This window comes from Papaver somniferum, chromosome 6 (genome assembly GCF_003573695.1).
Source record: "Papaver somniferum cultivar HN1 chromosome 6, ASM357369v1, whole genome shotgun sequence".
Lineage (NCBI taxonomy): Eukaryota > Viridiplantae > Streptophyta > Magnoliopsida > Ranunculales > Papaveraceae > Papaver > Papaver somniferum.
The window spans coordinates 21,354,364-21,374,622 of record NC_039363.1 but is presented as its reverse complement, the minus strand read 5'-3'; positions in this window follow the sequence as shown (position 1 = coordinate 21,374,622).

The window sequence follows — 20,259 nt, the reverse complement described above, 5'->3', positions numbered from 1 at the left end:
GTTTAATTAGAGACGGACAACTCCCAAATGTACTTGAGTGTGATCCTCAAGTATTGAATGAGGCCAGGGAATTTATGAGGGAGTATGAAATTATGAAACAAAGTTCTTCAGGTACGTGATTTCAAACTTGTTTTTTCTTTGTCTTGTTACTTGAGTCTGTGTGTTTAACCATGTATTTTTTGCCTATTGGGTATTGATCAGTTTTAGACCCTATGAAAGCAAATCAAATGAAGGCGAATACGAAAAGAAAAAGAACGGGCCAGCTTGCTATGGATTTTAAACAAACTATCATCGGCAACGATATTTACAAGAGCTGGCTTGAGGACGCCTCTGATCTTGTCGGAAGAAAGAAGGTTTTAATATTGCACCACCTTTTATGTACTCTGCAGTCTTTTCCTTGTAGCTAAAAACACCTTTGTACTATGATGTTTTTGCAGAGAGCCAAATCTATCCATAAAATGAAGATAGCACAGCTCATGGACCTCCCACCAGTAGCAATTGTATGTGGGTTGGCAGGAAAGCATTGCACAGAGGTCTATCATCCGAAGCCACTTCTTGAGCTATATAGGAAAAGCATCCACATTCGTCCACCTCGTGATTCAGCACCCAAGCCACCTGAACCAGTAAGCTTATTATCTCTTGCTTGATTTCGTACATACAATTGCATACAGTTTTTTAACAATGCAACTACTCCAGCAGCCCCCACATGAATCTTGAACTATGGATAATTCGAAAGAAAAGTTAGACTTTAGAAAAACTGAATCACTTCAGCAGCCCCCACATGAATCTATCAATAAACTGAACCACATTAAGTTGTCTAGTAAGGTGGAATGGTGGGTGCAGACAGAATAGTAGACAAACCATAAATGTGAATTTTCAAATTAGGGAAGTTAACCAGTTTATGTACTCACCCCTTTACAGACCATAATGTCTAGATAATGCTGACCAAATTTCAATACAAATAGTGAGAGAACAGTCCAAACCAGGTTCACCATTTTCATGGTATGTACAGCCCACTTATGTCTACATGACCCACTTACCTTGCTGCCCCTGATTCAGTTTGATTGCATACACGTCTAGGGTGTCATTTTTAAAAATTTTGTTGTGCATCCATGAGCACCACTTCAGGATATGATGATTTTATGAACCCTGAATGTGTGTATTGTTGTTGAGTGGTTGATGTTTTTGTTTGTTTGAATATTTTAACTGAAGCTTTCCTAGTTTGACCTATGACTCTTTGAGAGTTACTGTGAGAAGGGTACTTATAATTTTTATTATTGTGTCTCAGTGAGCTGTAAGTTTGTTAATTACTTAATATGACTGCACAAATTGACGAGTTACTATCTGAATATGGCTTGTTTCCATTATGATTTACCTGTATTCTGCAACTCTATGTATGTTTCCACGAATAAAATGGATAATTGTGTGTTTAATGATTCTCTGTCTCTCATATTGCACTCTATGTTTATGGTTCGTATATCTCTTGTTCTGTCGTTCCGACGTCTCTCTATTTTCCAGGCTCCAGTTATGTTTACAGGCTTGCTTTCATTATGATTTATCTGCACTCTTGCAACTTCTCTTTATATCATATTACATTCTGTTCTGCTGGTGAAGCTAGAGGTGCTAGATATACTAGGATTTTATGCACATGAGAAGTCAGTGGAGAAAGTTGTCTGAAATGGGATTGTGTCAGGATTCTAAAGAAAAGGGGCAAAAAGGGTAAAAAGAAAAAGAAAAAAAAATTGTGGATAAGGAAAGATAAGGTACCTCTTATGTCTGTGAAGCCCTTATTATTCAGTGCACACTTTAACACCTCCACATTCTACCTTCCAATTATTAGAAACAATGGACAGTCATGTTGTTGCTTAGTGACTTACAATGCTACTGCTTTCTAGGATTGTTTTGCGCATATAACAGTTCCACCAAGTCAGTCATGATATTGCTTAGTGACTTACAATGCTGGAGATTACAACCCATTAAAGCTTCTGCCTGTCATTGTTTTGATCCACTTTCCTTTTTGATAGCCACTGTCAGCTTATATCCCTTGTCACAGCTTTCGATTCCCTGTTTAGATTTCTTCAACTTAACTTTACATGCCTTCCCCTGTTTGTTCTCTGTGTTAGGCCCTTGACTCTTCTGATTGCAAAGAGATCATTTGAACTTCCTAATCCTTTTAAAATTGGCTGCACAGGTTAGTTAGTTTTGGTGAGGAGTGATTGTTGCCGTGTATGATTTGTTATATCCTCTTAGTAAGTGAATTTTGATAAACTACTTCATTGGAAGATAGAAAAGCTTCAATGGGGTAAAGTTCTTAGAATTCCTGGGGCTACTGCATATTATTCGGTACCAAAGTTTAAATGATAACGGTTGCAGAATGACAAGTTTACATTTGATTGTTTCGATATAAATGTACTTGTATGTATTCTTGTGTAAGTTTTGGATGATGCCGAGAACTGTAAAACTGTTAGTTAACAGCATGATAATTTAAAATATGTTTTGCGGTTCTATCTTTATTTTTGCTTTAGTTTTGGCCAAGGTTCAGGGAGAACCCCATCTTATCACAACAAATTTGTCAGGTTCCAGAATAAAGAATGTCATGTTGGGCAATTAAAAAAGAAACACATGCTCGCTCTTTATTTTTTCTTGTTGTTAGCTTTTGTAAGTCTTGCTTGGTTTAATGGCACCCTTCGTCTTGCTTGAACTGCTATATCCTCTTAGTCTTTCTTGGATATCCTGTTGTCATGTCAGTAACCCTCTACTTCTTATTTTTGAGGTGGATTAGATGCTCGCTGGATTCAGTGTCTTTTAGTTTAGAATTATTGGCTGATTTAAGTCTGTATGCATAAGATTATTTGCATCTACTGGTTAGATCCCTTTGGTGATTGGTAGTCACTCAATATGTTGCATCTGTATATTTCTTATATTCATAGAGAACAATGTCAGATTTCTAACATTGACTGGATCTTCATTCCTGAACAATGCAGATGTATGTGTGAGAATGCATCTGATTTAGAATTCTCTGTATCTCCACTTCAGACTGCTTGTATCTTTGTGTGTTCTGATTAGGTCGTTCCGCTTATCCCAATGGAAGAAAACAATGGCTTTGGTGCTCAATGGTTAAGGCCATTACTGGAAGCAAACTATTTCATTCCTTGTAAAGACCATGGGGAAGAAATGTCTAAAAGTGAATCCAAATATTTCTGCTTGGATTGTATGGGTAAATCCATTTGTTCTTACTGTCTGATTCATCATAGAGAACATCGCATTGTTCAAGTAAGTTCTCTAAGTTTTTTTTTTTTTTTTTTGAAAACCCACTTCGAAGGTTGAACTCTTATTAACATTTTTGTTCCGCCAATGCAGATAAGGAGGTCTAACTACCACAACGTTATAATGGTTAATGAAGTTCAGAAGCACATAGACATTTCTGGTGTTCAACATTATGTAATCAACAATGTTGAAATCGTTTTTCTCAACGATCTCCCTCAATTAAGACAAGGTAAAGGAGTTACAAATACATGTGAAATTTGTGCCATGAGCTTGCTTGATTCATTCAGATTTTGTTCTTTGGGCTGTAAGGTAATTTTCGGTCAACTATACACAGAACCCATCACTTGAGGCGCTATAAGTTATGCATCAGCTCCCGTATCGAAAATATTTGAATAATTGTGTCTGCACATACGTACATGCGAAGAAGATGATGTATGCTGTCGAAAAAGCTATGGAATCTTAAGCTTTCCAAGTAAACATGTCAGAACCAGAACTTCAATCATGCAAAGAAGATATGACAGCTTACAAAGGGGATATTGGTTAATTGTTGATTGACCAAGGAGTATGAAGTTGTTGATAGTGGTTTTAGCTTAAGGTTAAAATCGTAAAACCTTAGTCAAACAGTGACGTCACACTTGAGTAATAATGTCGCCACTAGCACATTTATTGAACCATTCAACATGTCTGCGTAAAATTACCGGGGTACCTTTTTTATGTATAAGCCATGCTCCACGACAGAGCCCTCGGTACTGACTGGCGTCATCTCTACACATGACAGCCATGCATGCTAGCCAAACGTGCCAATGGCATGCCATCCAGCCACATCTCTGCGCCAAAGGCATGCCGACCATGCCAATCGCACCACCGTGCCAATAGCATGCCATGCCAGCCACATCTCCGCGCCGAAGGCATGCCAACCATGCCAACCGCATCATCGTGCCAATGGTATGCCATGCCAGCCACATCTCCGCGCCAAAGGCATGCCGACCATGCCAGCCGCACCACCGTGCCAATGGCATGCCATGCCAGCCACATCTCCGCGCCGAAGGCATGCCGACCATGTCAGCCGCACCAACGTGCCAATGGCATGCCATGTAAGCCACATCTCCGCGCCAAAAGCTTGCCGACCATGCCAGCCGCACCAGCGTGCCAATGGCATGCCATGCCAGCCACATCTCCGCGCCGAAGGCATGCCAACCATGCCAGCCGCATCATAGTGTCAATGACATGCCATGCCAGCCACATCTCCGCGCCAAAGGCATGCCGACCATGCCAGCCGCACCACCGTGCCAATGGCATGCCATGCCAGCCACATCTCCGCGCCAAAAGCATGCCAATCGCATCATCGTGCCAGTGGCATGCCATGCCAGCCACATCTCCGTGCCAAAGCCATGCAGACCATGCCAGCCGCACCACCGTGCCAATGGCATGCCATGCCAGCTACATCTCCACATCAAAGCCATGACGGCCATGCCTCTATGTCGCTGGATGCCTAACGAAGGGTTGCAACAATCAACGGCCACCCTTCCCTTTGAGATGAAAATCTTAGTCGTCCATGTTCGCCACCAAACGCACGGAAAATTTTGGCCCAATGCCAAGCCCTAATTTTGGCCGCGCCTGAACTATGCCAAAACCCTAATTTTGGCCGCGCCTAACGTGCCTAAACCATGCCAAAGCCATGCCGGCCATGCCTTCATGCCACTGGCTGCCAAAACGAAGGGTTGCAATAATCAACGGCCACCCTTCCCTCTGAGATGCAAATCCCAGCCGTTCAAGTTCGCCACCAAACGGGTGGCAACTTTTGGCCCAATGCCAAGCCCTAATTTTGGCCGCGCCTGAACTATGCCAAAACCCTAATTTTTGGTCGCGCCTAAAACTATCCTAGCTTGGCCGCGCCTAAACCGTGCCGCTCGATGATAAAACGAAGGGTTGCAACAATCAAAAACCACCCTTCCCTCTGGGATGCAAATCTCAGCCGTCCAAGTTCGCCACCAAACGCGTGGCAACTTTTGGCCCAATGCCAAGCCCTAATTTTGGCCACACCTGAACTATGCCAAAACCCTAATTTTGGCCGCGCCTAAAAATATGCCAAAATCCTACCTTGGTCGTGCCTAAACCATGCCAAAGCCGTGTCGGCCATGCCTCCGTGACGCTGGCTGCCAAAACGAAGGGTTACAACAATCAACGACCACCCTTCCCTCTGAGATGCAAGTCTCAGCTGTCCAAGTTCGCCACCAAACACATGGAAACTTTTGGCCCAATGCCAAAATACTAGATTGGCCGCGCCTAAACCATGCCGGCCATGCCTCCATGCCGCTGGCTGCAAAACGGAAGGTTGCAACAATTAACGTCTGTCCTTCCTCCCGAGATGCAGATCTCAGCCATACAAACTTGCCACCAAACGACTTGTGGCAATCTCTTGGCCATGGTGCCAACTCTTGGCCACAGTTCCAAAACCCCAATTTTGCCACGGTGCCAAGGTCCTAAGTTGACCATGCCAAAGCCATGTCGGCCATGCATCCATGTTGTTGGCTGCCAAACGGAAGGTGGAAACAATCAATGGTTGTCCTTCCTTCTGAGATGCAGATCTCAGTCGTACAAACTTGCCACCAAATGACTTGTGGAAATCTCTTGGATACGATGCCAACTCTTGGCCACGGTGCCAAAGCCCTAATTTGGCCACGCCAAAGCCATGTCGGCCATGCCTCCATGCCACTGGCTGCCAAACGGAAGGTTGCAACAATCAAGGACTATCCTTCCTCCTGAGATGCAGATCTTATCCGTACAAACTTGCCACCAAACGACTTGTGGCAACCTTTGGATACGCTGCAAACTCTTTGGTCACGGCACATACTTAGCTATGCCAATTCTTTGGTCATGGCACCAAACCCTAATTAGCCACGCCAAGAGCATGCGCAAGCCATGCCAGCACCGTGACCACGCCACTGGCTACCAACGGAAGGTAACCACGATCAACGACTAACCTTCCTCTCAAGATGCGAAATCTCGGCCGTCGAAAGTCAACACCGAACCGGCAAGCCTCTCAATCTTAACTTGCCAAATAATAGCAACATGCTACACGTTTTCCACGAAAACACTCGAGACATCAAAACATGTCACAAACTGGGGGATGCTCATCGGGGTATTGGTCTGACGGTTTACAGTGTGCGGTGTATACTACGCCCGTTACAAGAAAGTGTCATAAGAGTGGGGCGGTTAGTAAATACAGGAAGTAACGTTGAAATGTTTCCTTCATTATGGAAACCTCAATTCCAGGCGTTACCCGTTACCGCTTTCTTCCATTTACTCGACCGGTTCCACTTCTTACGATACCAGGGTACGTTTTTCTTGTGACTTATATAAATAGGTCTCTCCTATTTCCACCGAAGGACAAGTTTTGGTCAGGAGAATACAACACTCAGAAATCACTTGTTAGCTTTCCCATCTGTTAGCTTTGTACTTTCTGATACAAGTCGTCAAACAACTATTCTTTCCGAATCAACCATTCTGGTCTCAACACTCTCTTCGCTTCCCTCCCTAGACCAACCATTCTCCTTCACTTTGTGACTGAAGTAAGTGTGGAACGACCATTTCTTGGTTTAGGCCGGATTTGTACAGATTGATCTCTCGAATCAAAGTACTCCCTTGTAGTACATTGTTTAGGGTTTAGACTCGTTTCTCACCCACACACTCGAAATTACCAAAATCAACAGAAATTGTTTTCACTCTCAAACAATTGGCGACCACAGTGGGAGATTAATCTATCGGTCACAATATCAATTCCCGACTTCTAATTCCATCTTTTCAACCTAGATATTGAGATGATGGAAGCATACTAGACGCCGCCTCGTTATCAGATGACTCTGGAACGACTAGGGACTTAGCGATGATTGGGGACTTTTCATAGTCACGGCGCCGCCGCCCACAAAAACTCAGATTTACATTAGGGAGATCCATTTTGTTGGGAGACTCTAAAAAGAAAGTAAGTATCGTCAGAGGAGTTGCATGTTCTACTACCTAGATTTTCACATAGATAGTAGAAACCGACAACCATGCTATCCCCATGTTTCATCCCATACTTTCTACTGAAAACACAACATTCACAACTCCATGACTCTCATGGGGTATTTATGCCACATATAGTCATAACCAAAAACAACATTATTCACAACAATTCATTCCAAAACAATAATCCAAAACCCTCATAGGTAACAATTATCTATCAACCCAAGAATCCAGAAAACCAAACCATAAACTAGGCGCTCTTTTCTCCTTTAAAAAAAAAGCCTAAATAAAGAAGTTCAAAAGATAGGAGTACATTCAAGGAAAATCATCTAGTAATGGCTTGCTCTTCTTGGAGAAAGCCTTCTTCGTTCTTTCGAGAGCCGCCCGTTTCAGCTTCAGCTCCGTGGACAACATTTCGATTTCCTCCTCCTGTTGTGCGACCTCATCCGCGGAAGGGCCTTCAGCCGTTGTGGTCTGTAACTTTTCGATCTCAGAGAAACCTTCAAAAAACCAGGAAACGTTGAACCCGTGGTATACGCACACATCACGATGGAACCTCCATCTTGAGACCACGTCCTCAGAAACGGTATGGCCAGTCACCTTGCACATGTCATCAATCGAAGATAAATCTTCCTCCACACGCCTGACCAGCGCAAACCGACTAGTAACCTTTTTGGTTGTGGCAATGTGTCCATATCTTTCCCATATCTTGGTATATAACGTCTCGTATTTGGCTGGAACGCTGAAGCCGCCGATCAACACATGATCTGGATAAGGAACTAAGTATGGAGGAGCGAAAACGGCACCCGCAACCGAACCAGCAACTGGCAAGGGATTCCTAACTACAATGGCGCCAGCGGTCGCTGGAGAACTCTCCGCTACTTGAGCCGCAACAACATCTTCATCTTGATCGACCTCCATTTCCGGGCCGCCAGGCGCAGCTGCCACTGTTGGAGACAAAGCTGTATCTCCACGATTTTCCGCCTCGGGGCCATCTTCAGGAGCGGGTTCTCCCTGCGATATCGTGGTTTAGACATTTTTCAAATAAAAAAAAGAGAGAGAGAAAGGAAGAAGAAGAACGCGTGGAAGAGTCACTAATTCACTTTCAGACTGACTAGAAAAAGACTCAGCGCTGATGTTAGAAGAGCTATTTTCATCATCACTAGATTCCGAGCTTCCCTCCTCTTCGATCTCTTCTTCACCGCAAGAAGGATCGGCATTGTCGCCCTCTGTCGCGAGAGCCGCCGTTCTCTGAGGCTGAGAATTGCCACCCTCTGTTGCGAGAGCCACCTTACTACGTGCAAGCTGGGCAAAGGCATTCACGCCCTGGTTAAGGAATAAGGAAAAAATTTCAGTAACGAAAGAACTGTGCAATCCGAATGAGTGGGAAAGAAAAAGAATACATACCCGAAAGTTGGAGGAACTGAAAGTCACAAGGGCCGTTGAATCTGATCGAAAACCATCCACGCGATCTTTCGACCTTCGCTCCTTCTTTTGGGGACTGTCCGTGTCCGTGTTAGGAGACTTCCGTTTGGGCGAGGAATGATGCCTTAACAATGGATGTCTTGCTAAAGTTGCATCAGAAGGCTTACCACATGTATTCTTCACTACGTCATTCACGAATCCATGAATGGCAAGGAACTCGTCCTTCCAGAATATGTTATACTTGGAAGTTGTTGTCGGATTTCGTGCCGAGAGAAAGAAGGGAAGACTTATACCCGCCGCAAGAGCACTAGCATCAAGAGCAGCTGGCAACAAGTTTTCTGGGACGACCGACTGACGAGGGATAGGGACCCCTTGGTCAAATCCCATATGTCGAGCCGCCTGTCAATGTTGTAAGAGACTACCTGACAATATCCTCGAAAGAAAGATGATACGTAACCAGGCGTGAAACTTCGCATGAACACAACCTCGCCAATGCTCGTATTATTTTCAGAAAGCAAAGATGTATTCGGAACAGATGCAAAAGTGTCTATTTGAACTATGGAGCCGTGCATCGGAGCCCACGGACGAAAGTTGATTGTATAAGAGTTGTCAAGGAAGTCAACCAGGTTCGAGCCGGAGCGCCTGTTCACCCAGCGAAGTATCCTAGAACCACCCCAAGACTCGGGAAGTAAAGCCAGCAGTTTGGGAGCGCACTTCTCGAAATGCTCCCACAACCACGCTTGAAAAAAAGAAACATGGACGTACGAGTCCACTTTCATGTAGTCGTTTGAAGCACGCATGTTCGCAACCAGATGATCCAAATGTGTGTACAGAGAACCGAGAAACAAGCCGCCAATGGGGAGAACAACACCTTTCGCTAATATGATGGCAAATTTAATGAGACCCTGTCTTATTTCCTTCTTACTAGAGTCGTCGTAAAAAATTTCCCTGGATAACTAAAGAACCAAGAATGCCGCGACATGAAGCGTACTATTCTTTTGATCCGGCTCTGGCTCATCTGGGAACCATTGAGACCCCCACCAGTTGTAGAAATACCTCGTTTTGTTTTCCTTCCGAACAAAACCTTTTGACTTCGCAACGATAGCAGCGTGCATTTGTTCTTCATCTTCAGACAAGGTAATATCAAGATTCCCTGTTATGGGAAGGTTCAGCAAGACAACCACACTTTCCAAAGAGACAGTCATTTTACCCCACCTTGATATGGTTGTGTGAGTGTCTGGACACCATCGAGAGACGAAAGCAACTAAGCTCGGGATATCTTTCCTGATTTGAAGTGCCGCAGAAGCTGTGACAGCGCCAATGATTTGCGCTTTGATCAAATTTGCTTTTACGCAGTCCTGACTTATCATGAATTGAATCCACTTGTCGAAAGAACGCAACAGACTCTGACAGATTCTGAAGTCAATGGAAGAAGCAGGATACTCTTGCCTCTGAAGGAAAAATCGTATTACACAACATGGTCGAACCGACTGGGTGTCTCCTTCACCCTCAGAACCGGTCAGAAGGACGGGAAAAAACTTAGGATGATTTCTCCTAGCTGTGGCGGACGTTGTGAAAAATTCATCATCCATGTTTGGCCTAGAGCTGCCAATATTTTTCAAAGCCGCGACAGGGATTTTCTCAGGCGACATCCTAACGAAACCTTCTTAAGCTACTTACGCTTTCAACTACAACAAAGAAAGGGGTACGAAGAAAAGTTACTACAAAGTGCATGAAAACTACTTTATCAACAACGGAGAATTCATTTTAGACGCGAACCAATTGTTTTAAATTTCAAGTCATAACGCTCATAACCGAAGAAATGGGGGACTGGCAAACCCTACGTTGCCGCGGAAAGCACGCCCCTTGCCAAAGTCGTACCTTGCAGCGGCAAGTACGCACCGGACAAGAACGCGCGCCCCCACCGCGGAAACTATGCACACGGTCACCCCAAGGAAAACGAGTAAACCCTAAAAACTAGGTTTTCGTGGGAAAGGGATTGGTGGCAGTCACATGCACGTGCATGCCTATTTTGCATAATAATTGAGGTGGCTAACATTACTGCGGTGTTCACGCTTGAAATATTTCTCCAAGTTCATGGAAGATACACCTATGGATAGTTTTTGCACCAGTACAAAAAAAAGTTTGAAAGAGAAACGCTGGAATATGCTTGCCCGCTTTAGCTACCACTCTACAGCTAGCACAAGGACGTGAAAACAAAGATGCAAGATAAAAAGGAGAGCAAACCCTTTTATAGGCGTGACACTTTTGGAATTTGAATAAGGAAAGGATTTCCTATTTGAGCTATGTATGGAAAAAGGCAGTTGGGCCCGCAAGAACAAGATCCATGGTGCCAACAATCCGCTCCACTCCAAGCCAGCGCCGTGCCAAGCAAACGTCGCGCCATGCCAGTGCCCACACCATGCCGTGCCAGCACCCATGACACACCAAGCCAGTGCCCAAGCCCATGCCAACGCTCACGCCATGCCAAGCCCACTCCAACGCTCACGCCATGCCAAGCTCATGTCAACGCTCACGCCATGCCAAGCCCAAGCCAGCGCTCACGCCAAGTTTACGCTAACGGCCCTGTTCCAAGCCAATATTACGTTGTCGGCTCCATGATAGACACATTTTTGTGTCTAATTTGTCTCGATTCTATAGATTGATAGTGCTCATTTTTGTACTTATTATGGTGTTTCATGTGTGTGTAGGTATTTTTGGCCAATAAACATTTTTGGAAAAATCGACTCGAAAAGTTGCGTGGGCCACCCCCGGAGGACACTTGCTATTCGGACCCCTCAAATGGATAAGGGGTGACTAATTACTAAGGGGCATTCATTTCCAGGAAGCTTCTAAAGGGAGACCAGCACAAGATAGGGGAGGTCATCTTCATCGTTTTAAAAACTGAAATTGGCGGGAAATTTTGTGCATGCAACTGGCAGAGTTGGGTATTGATTTCGAAGGTGTTTTAGTGAGATTCAATCGCCAGAATTGATTGGGCTGGACGTGATTCAACTAAACAAGCCTGGTATAGTCGTTTGTTTGGATCGAATTGGGCTAGAAACCGAGTTGGAGCTAAACAGGGAAAGTGTTTTTACACTGACCCTATTGAGATTATTTTTAGAAGTTATAGAGAGACTAAAGACCTAAAACTCTTTCCAAAGATACATATCTATGTAAGGAAGAGTTTGAGACAATCGGGAAAGCTCAGAAACGCGTGGAACAATTTAGAGAAAAGATTATTGCCGTAACTTCCAAGGAAGGAAAGAAGAGATTTCGATGAGTTTTTGGGGAGATTAAATCGCTATGTTGGCTATATATAAGTTGCTGGGAGTTCAAGGTAGAAGGTCGAGACTTTGGGGGACCGAGCTGAGGGCTTGGTGAAGCTGCAGAGGTGAAAATCAAGAGTTGCAGAGAAGACGTTTCTGCTGCTGAAGAACAACGTCGTAGAACACTTCGCAACTTAGCAAGAAACCATTACCTAATCTTTCAAATCCAATACCTTTGTAACAGCTTTGCAATAACTATTCCTGTTAGAATTTATTTGTAAAGGCAGCTTCCGTAACAGTGGATTTTGTAACAATATATCTGTTACAGATTCACTTCTTCAATAAAAACACCTATTTGAGCCATGATTAAATATTTTGAGCGTGTTTTTGACATGAGGAGCTAAACTCCAACACTGGGATGATGGAGGAAGCCCTATTTCACAATCACTTGGTAACTATAATTGATTTTTTATTACTTTTGCACTTGTTTTAATCGATTTATGATTTTTCTTGATTAGTTGTGATTTTGTTTGATGTCGCATGCTGGGTTTTAGGAACTTTTGATGCGTCATGCTTGTGATTTACATCTAATGCTTTATAAAATCTACTTTTGGCAAAGAAAAGAGTCAACAAAAGAGCTGGAATTGTTATGAGTCATCATATGAACCAATTGAATGTGATTAGTGGTGAAATCCTAAGTCTCAGTACCTCTCGATATTCGTGACAACCTTGTGAATATATTTTTAGTATTTTTATTCTTAGTTCTTAAATCAAACCTTTAGACAATCCGAGTTGAACGAACTTTACTACCACTTTCAAAACTACATCAATTTTTGGCGCCGCCGACGCGGATTTGTATTAGGTTTTAGGTTTTAGATTTATTTTTATTTTTATTCTTTTTTACGCCTTTGGTATTTTTTGATTCTTTTCAGATTTCGAGCGAAGCTACAAGGAAAGAAAAAGTGCTATAAAAGGAAAGCATCGCCAAAGAAGGAAAGAAGAGAGGAATCCGAAAGGAGTGAAGAAGAATATTTTGTATATAGTTATTTTGTTTTATTTTTAGAAACTGTAAATAGGGTTTTAGTTTTTGTAATTTTTCTTTTTATTTTTGGACACTTTTTGGACTTTATTTTTGGACTGGGACATTATTATTTTTAAACCCTAAGGAAGGGTTGGTTTAAATAAAAAATTGTTTGCAGGGAAGGACGAAAGTTACGATACTGTCTCGGCCCCTCGGGTTCGTACACTGACATCGGAGTCGTTGGCCTGAGTCGACTTCAACGGTTCACCGCCAGTCTGGTACGGGAGGTAAGATTCTATCCACCCACGAATCCCCTGTCAGTGGGTTTTATTTTGTGTGACAACTCACACCCCTGCAATAGAATGTCGAACTGGTATTACAAGAGCCAATACAACGAATATCCGACTGAGTTTCAAAATGGACGTTACTACTTTGACCATAGTGTGAATAGTGGTTGGGAACATCAGCCTTTTCAAGGTTATGGCTCATACCTTGATGAGCCCAATTACTATCCACACACGCACCGGTCATACAAGCAAAATTCTTATATTTCTCCTTTAGAAGAGTCCCTCTGGAAATTAGAGGAGTCGACACGTAAGTTAGCTGAGATGAATAACTTAGTTTATGACGAAAGAGAACTTTCTATAGAGGAATCCTTCAAGATGATAGCTGAGACGAACGAAAGAATTGCTCGAAATAATCTTAATTTCCAATATAGTGATTCCAATAGTACCCTTGAAAATGAGGACAGTTATTTGCATAATCAAGATGACGAGGATAAAATTGGTAACACTACTTGTTTAGATGAGGTTCAACCATTTTCATGTTATTATGATTATGATGTGGATAGTGTTGATGAAGAATTTGAAATATGTAGGCATAGTGATCTGGAATTTGTTACTCCAAATGAACTTTATGATGATAGTGTTATTTCTGGTTTAGATCCCGATAATTTTAATGATTATTCACCTATTCAAAAGGACGAGGATTTGATTAGAGATACCACTTCTTTAGATGATGTAGTATTTCCTTTTGATTACGAAGTCGATAATGGTTTAGAGGAGCGAGTTTATTCTGAGAATACCGTTTTAGAGTCTAGTGATTTAGAAACAATGGTCTTAGACGAAGAAAATGAACTCGTACAACTATTAAATATGAGTGAGGATGCGTCACTTGAGTATAACTGATGAGTGCCTAATATTGTATATATTTATCCCTTTTTGTTGGCATTTAACTCATCTTTTGTGCAGTAATTCTACATTTTATCCCATATTCTGTATTTTCATTGTTTTCAAGAATAAATGTTTTTCTTACTTAATTTTGCATTTTTAGGTAATAAATAAAGTCTGGAAGACTTGCGGAGCAGAAAAGAGCTGAAGAGTGGTGAAAAGCCGGAAGAAATTACGCAAGGAAGCCGCGAAGAATGGTGCGCACAAGACCAAAATGCTAGAAGTGGGCTCAAACAGGAAGAATTGTGCTTAAAGAAGATATGGGCTTGGAATACCCAAGGCCCAAAACCCTTACCCAAACCCATTTTCTATATCCATACCCGCCTCCATTCTCAGCCGTTAGATGGGATTACATCGAAATCCAATGGTCTCTTCAGTAGAGTGGATCAAAATCCGAGGTTCTTGTCAAACACCATAGTGCTTAAATTCCAAGCCTTCAGATTAGATTGCATTTGAATCCTACGGTCGCTCCTATGCATGTGCATCAAATATCGATACTTCCGCTAAACACTACAGCACCTAACCTCGATCTTCGCCGTTAACTTCGTTATATCAAGGCATCCGACGGTCGCTACCAGTCTCTTCACTTGGAGCCATCCGATCAATCCATCATTTTCACATCCCACGGCCCATCTCACAAAACATAACCACTTGATGTCCCCGCTTCACACCGTAGAACCCGATACCCTATACCCAAACAAACACTTCCTTTCTCCCAAAACAGTCGAGCTCCTTCCCCTTCTCCCAAAATCAGTTGCAGAACCACCACCACCTCCATGCCCTGTCTCTGCAAACTGTCACTACCTCGCCTTCTCCACCACCATCACGTCCCCTTCTTCTCTAGCCATCTATTACATCAACTTCTCAACCCGAAAACCCTAGTTTAGAAGTTGATGAAATAGGTGAGGTTAGAGACAGAAATTGAAGCAGCCGAGAAGAGCAGGAAGGTCAGAGGAAGCATGGGTCGAGACTACATGGAAGAAATTTCCTCGATTTGGGTGAGTATCACTAACCCTAATTTCTCTGTAATTTGGGGGTTTCTCTAGAAACCCTAATTCATGTTGGGACCGTACCAGGAGAGGATTAGAGTAGGGAAATGGTCTCAATTAGACCCATGACATTAGAAAAACAGTAAACCTAATTGTACTGTTTTATTTTGGGATTTTGGGAAAATGGGTGATAACCCTAATTTGATGTTTTGGGTATAAATAGAACTGGAGGGTGTGTGTGAGAGAATATGCTGGACTAGCCAGTGTCAGAACTTTGCTGTTCTGTATATGTTCTATTCTTGGTATTCACTGTGTAATGTTCATGTTCTGTTTATGTTTAATTTTTGAATTCATGTTTCAATTATCTTGTATGATGTATGTTAGTGTTAGCATGTTAGTCATGAGCTAAGTCTCACTAGCTGAGGCTCAGATGAAGCTTTAGTGGACTGTTAGGTAGTGGAATGTTAGGTTAGAAGCCTTAGTGCCTGTTTTGCTTGTGCAATGGGAAGAAATTAGTGCTCTGGTATGCCTGTGATTGACTGTGCTGTCAAAAGGCTAGGGGCATATCAGTGAGCAAGCTGATTTTCCTCCCATTCTAGATGTATGCATAGGATGTTCAATTCAACCTAGAACTACACTATTTGGCTAGGACACAAGGGTGGATTCAAAGCCTTAGCTTAACCCACATTTTGTTTTCACAGTCACTTGCAACTTAACTGTTTTGTTACTTCTTCTCCTCCCTGCCCTTGGCTCACAGCCTTGGTTTCTTTGGTTTTGTTTCCTGTTTGTCACTGTTTGAATCTCTTGTTTTGTCAACTGTTAGCTTCTCAAATGTTAGGATTAGTTTACTGTTGTGTGTCAATGCTAGGTTAGAGCCTTAGAGCATTGAGTTGATTGAGCAGTGGGGAGAAACTAGTGCTCACTAGTGACTGTGAGCAAGCTGGTTCTCTTCCCACTCTAGATGAATGCCTAAAGCCATTGCCTTGGCTTTGCTTTTTTTTTTTTGTCACTGTCATTGCCACACCATCACTGCCTTTGGCCATTGGCCACTGTTTTTCTTCATTTTCCACTGTCCATTTTTCCTATATCAATTTTCACTGTTCTTGGCTTAGTGCCACCATTACTTCACTGCCATCTCTTCTTTTCTCCTTGCCTTGCTACTCAGCTGCCTTGGCCACTGCCCTGCTGCTGCTGCTGCTTTCCTTCCTCTTGCTACTGTTGTTGCTGCTCCCAGCTCCTGTTGCTGCTCCCAGCTCCTGTTGCCTTCACTTCTCCAGCCTTGCTGTGCTCCTGCCAGGCCCAGCCTTGTCTGCTGCTGCTCCAAATAGCTAGCTTAGAACCAAAGACCAAAAGCCCAGCTCATTGCTAGGGTGAAGCAAAAGCCCAAATCCAGCCACTGTTTGGTTTACAAGCCAACTGAGTTCAAGGCTCAGTTCAGTTCACTTGAACCCAAATTCATTACATTTCCAAAGGCCCAGATCCTTGACTGAATCCAAAGCCAAGTTCACAGTTCATTCCAACATCATTCAAAGGCCCAAGGCCTAAAGCACTTCACCATTACAAACAAACCCACTAAGCCCAAAGCACAATTAGAAGCCCAATAGCAATTTAGAGCCCAAATAGCTAGAAACTCCAAGCACTCCCAATCTCTGTGGATCGACCCGTACTTGCACGAGCTACAACTGACGACCGTGCACTTGCGGTATTACTGTAGGCCCGCGTTTCATTTTGCTTCAATTTTATACGCTTTCCCGGGTCCACCAAGTTTTTGGCGCCGCTGCCGGGGATTGGTGCTGTGTTTTTCTTGTAGTTTTATTGGCTATTTTGCATTTCACTGCATAGCATTTGCATCTGCATCTGCTTCACTTCATTTGCTGTTGGACCTGCTGTTCTGAACCAGTTTTTCCTCTGCTGGGACGCCACCAAGGAAAAGAACCAAAGCCCAAATGGTTTTTGCAACAATATCAGAGCAGCTGGGCTGTGCTAAAAAGGTAAACCCATTCAGAGAACCCGAATTGTGGGCTTCCAATTTTTAATTGTGGGCTTGTAATATTAAAGCCAATTTTTGGGCTTTCTTTTTATTTTCTGTTGGGTTTGTAATTAATTTTTGTGGGCTTGTTTGTTTAATTTGTGGGCTTATTTCCACTCAAGAGTGGACCTCGAAACCAAAGTTTTAAAACAAACGTCGGGCCTTAACCAACTGGGCCAAATTAAACTTTCAAAAATTAAAACTTAGTGTTTCGTGGGCCGCAGCCTTCCTCCCATTCCATTAGAGGACCAACAGTGGGCTTGCTCCCAATTTCAAAAACCAAAATTTCTCCCATAAAAACCAAAGTTTCCAAATGTTTCCCTAAAAACCAAAATTTTTCTTTTTCCCATCAAAGCCAAATGTCTCCCAACAAAACCAAATTTTCCCAAAAAATCCAAACCCATTAAAACCAAATATTTTCCCCAAAAAGTCAAATCCCATTAAAAACCAAATTTTCTTGTAGATAATGTGTTAGTTAAAATTCCTTTTGTATATATTTTGTGCTCATCCATTGTGACTCCGAATATGTTGGAGTTTTGCCTTGGATAACGGAGTTTTAATTCTGCTTTCGCCGAAATCGGGTATTCTCTCTCCTTTTACTCTACTCAGCATGTCCCTTTCCATATGTTGCATTTTAATTCTTTCCATATTTTTAAACATTGAGGACAATGTTTAGTTTAGGTTTGGGGGTATAGAGTAGATACCATGATAATATGCCATAATTGAAAACAAGAACTCCCTCTTTTTGAAAAAATTTGAAAAATTCCAAAAAAAAAATTAGAAAAATGATAAAAACATAAAAATGGAGCTCATTTACCTTGAAATGTTGACTCTTGTGCAAATATGTAATTATTAGGAGTCTTAGTCTAGATATTTAGGCACCCTGATTCTAGCACAATTCACATAGTGATAAGAAATTTGCACGCGCACGATCTACCAATACATGTATAGCCTCGATCTTCAAGGTGTTTGATAGGAAGTCACGATTGCCAATCACTTTAGAATATTGAACGAAACTTGACTAGCTTGTTCTTTGGTTGGTTGGGATAGAAGGTGGAGGTTACATTAAGAAAGACAACCATCGAATTTAACTGGGTGCATCAAAAAGGGCTACCTCTTGCAAAGTGTCATGTAATCTTTTGTTTCCTTTTGTATGTGTATCAAAAGTGTTTCCTTTTCAAAAAAAAAAAAAATAAAAAAAAAATCAAGTATTTATCAATTCCATCATCTCTTGTTCCAAAAATAAAAGAGAGTAGTCAATGTAAATAAGAGTCATGTAAAGAGTCATCTTTTGTGTTTTATTGTAATAAGCAAGGAAGGGTGTATGCCATTGATGTACAACGCGAGTAATTGTGAAGCACCTCCAACTCATTCACAATTCTCGTAAAGTCCGGACAGCTAGCTAGATTTCGACCTTGGTTCTTAGCCTGAGAAACTATCTCTTGGTGATTAGTAGTCATAACATCCAATCTTTCTTTACACATGTGTAGATACACTTTACACTCTTATCACATGTCCTTATTTGTTATCAGTGCTAGGATTGTGCCTTCGATAGCTAGATTGACATCTCCATTTTGCTGTGAGCTTAACTGACTTGCACATGTCACATTTGATGGAATCTGAGCTTATATTTTGACCTAGAACTTTGTAGGTACGTTCTAAGCAAACCTTCACGAGACTTCAACTCGTCCACTAGGGACACTTAGTGGTTTAAAAGGCTTAGTGCATACGCTAAATGCATTCGAGAGACCAGCGACAGTGGTATAGGTAGGATTTCCTTAGTTTTGTTTTACTTGAGGACAAGTAAAATTCAGGTTTGGGGGTATTTGATGAGTGCCTAATATTGTATATATTTATCCCTTTTTGTTGGCATTTAACTCATCTTTTGTGCAGTAATTCTACATTTTATCCCATATTCTGTATTTTCATTGTTTTCAAGAATAAATATTTTTCTTACTTAATTTTGCATTTTTAGGTAATAAATAAAGTCTGGATGACTTGCGGAGCAGAAAAGAGCTGAAGAGTGGTGAAAAGCCGGAAGAAATTACGCAAGGAAGCCGCGAAGAATGGTGCGCACAAGACCAAAATGCTAGAAGTGGGCTCAAACAGGAAGAATTGTGCTTAAAGAAGATATGGGCTTGGCATACCCAAGGCCCAAAACCCTTATCCAAACCCATTTTCTATATCCATACCCGCCTCCATTCTCAGCCGTTAGATGGGATTACATCGAAATCCAATGGTCTCTTCAGTAGAGTGGATCAAAATCCGAGGTTCTTGTCAAACACCATAGTGCTTAAATTCCAAGCCTTCAGATTAGATTGCATTTGAATCCTACGGTCGCTCCTATGCATGTGCATCAAATATCGATACTTCCGCTAAACACTACAGCACCTAACCTCGATCTTCGCCGTTAACTTCGTTATATCAAGGCATCCGACGGTCGCTACCAGTCTCTTCACTTGGAGCCATCCGATCAATCCATCATTTTCACATCCCACGGCCCATCTCACAAAACATCACCACTTGATGTCCCCGCTTCACACCGTAGAACCCGATACCCTATACCCAAACAAACACTTCCTTTCTCCCAAAACAGTCGAGCTCCTTCCCCTTCTCCCAAAATCAGTTGCAGAACCACCACCACTTCCATGCCCTGTCTCTGCAAACTGTCACTACCTCGCCTTCTCCACCACCATCACGTCCCCTTCTTCTCTAGCCATCTATTACATCAACTTCTCAACCCGAAAACCCTAGTTTAGAAGTTGATGAAATAGGTGAGGTTAGAGACAGAAATTGAAGCAGCCGAGAAGAGCAGGAAGGACAGAGGAAGCATGGGTCGAGACTACATGGAAGAAATTTCCTCGATTTGGGTGAGTATCACTAACCCTAATTTCTCTGTAATTTGGGGGTTTCTCTAGAAACCCTAATTCATGTTGGGACCGTACCAGGAGAGGATTAGAGTAGGGAAATGGTCTCAATTAGACCCATGACATTAGAAAAACAGTAAACCTAATTGTACTGTTTT